A 1,652-nucleotide genomic window follows, 5' to 3' on the forward strand; every position below is an offset into this window, starting at 1 on the left:
TTGGCCTGCACTCTATTGAATTGCAAATTATGATAGAGGATAGAAAACTTTAAGAAAAAGCAAAATCACACAAGGGATATAAATCTCTACAATGGAGATACCATTAACAGAATGCAAGGCATAGAGACCCAATATATGTTAGAAAATGAGGAGATCGTGATGAATGAGGCACCTCTTCAGGGGGCAACACTGAACAAACTAGAGAAGTAATTCTCTCCTCCTTCCTTTGTCTTTATGATATAGTTCTTACATGAAATTGTTGAGAGGCGGCTAGTAGAGGTTTTAGCCGCAACTTAAAAGAGATAATTAGACAAGCTAAACCTAGGGATGGCAATGGGGCTCTAGGGGTGGGAACCCCTCCCCCCTCCTTCGTCCCCATTTTACTAAACGCACCCCATTCCTGTTCATTTCCATCACAGTTTTTCATTTATTTTTTTTTGGGGAAATGCGGATATCCACATGTATCTATGGATATTAAACTTTAAAAAAATTAAAAAGATTAACATAATTATAATAAAATTTAATATAATTTAACTAAATATATCAAATTAAAACACAATTCAAATACAAATTAAACATAATCAATATACACACAAAATCTCCAACATACAAATTAAAATAAAATGAAATAGAAAAGCTTCCAACAAAATGATATAACAATTCTTGGTGGCCGATCACAGCTGGTAATAATACTCCCTTCTTGTAATGATACATTTGAATAATTAATTATTACAAATATAATATTATATACATTATTAATTTGTTTCTTGATAAAACTTAAAAAAAAGGCCACTAAACATATATTTGTATAAGAATATTTAAATAATTTTTGTGTGGAGATTTTGCGGTTCTTCGTGGAGAGGGTACCTCAATCTAGGGGTGACAGTAGGTGGGTAGGGGAGAGTTTTTGCCCTTTTTGACATCGCATGCCCTTCTTTGACTTAGACATTATCCGCCCACCACTACTCGTGGATAGTAAAATACTCTACCCTAACCCACTCGCACGAGTACCCGTCCCTGCCTAATCTTACCCACCCTTATAACAATTAAATAATACATTAAAATTTATATATTTGTACATAAACTAAAATAAAAAAAAGATTCATTTATTCATAGAATGTCAAATAATATGAAACTTAAAAAGAAAACTAATATTTGATCATTAAACAAATTTAACACTATAATAAAAAAATTACAACATTAGATATAAATGAGTCTTCAATTCATTATTCTTGATTAATTTTCAACTCTTCATCATCATTAAAAATTTGAAAGTCAAGATTTAAACCTGAAAATCAAATGAAGATTAAATAATCTTAAAGCACATACATTGAAACAATTGAAAATATATTAGTAGCAAAACCATATATAAACTATTCAACAAAAGCCCTGATGTTGAAATGTACTAAATGCACATATACAATCAAATACCAAAAATAAAAGTACAGAGTAAATTTTAAAATAGACATGCAAATATATTAATCAACATTTTGAATTCATTATGGTTCCTGCTTTCTAACAATAGCTTCCTAACATAAGTTGAAGTTACAGAGTAAACGATGTTGTAGTGACGAGTCTACGAAACAAATGGAGAAGAAATTACAGCGACGAAGTGCAGATTCACAATGAGAGAGAGGAACTTACCTACAGAT

Source organism: Arachis ipaensis, chromosome B03 (genome assembly GCF_000816755.2).
Source record: "Arachis ipaensis cultivar K30076 chromosome B03, Araip1.1, whole genome shotgun sequence".
NCBI classification, from domain to species: Eukaryota; Viridiplantae; Streptophyta; class Magnoliopsida; order Fabales; family Fabaceae; genus Arachis; species Arachis ipaensis.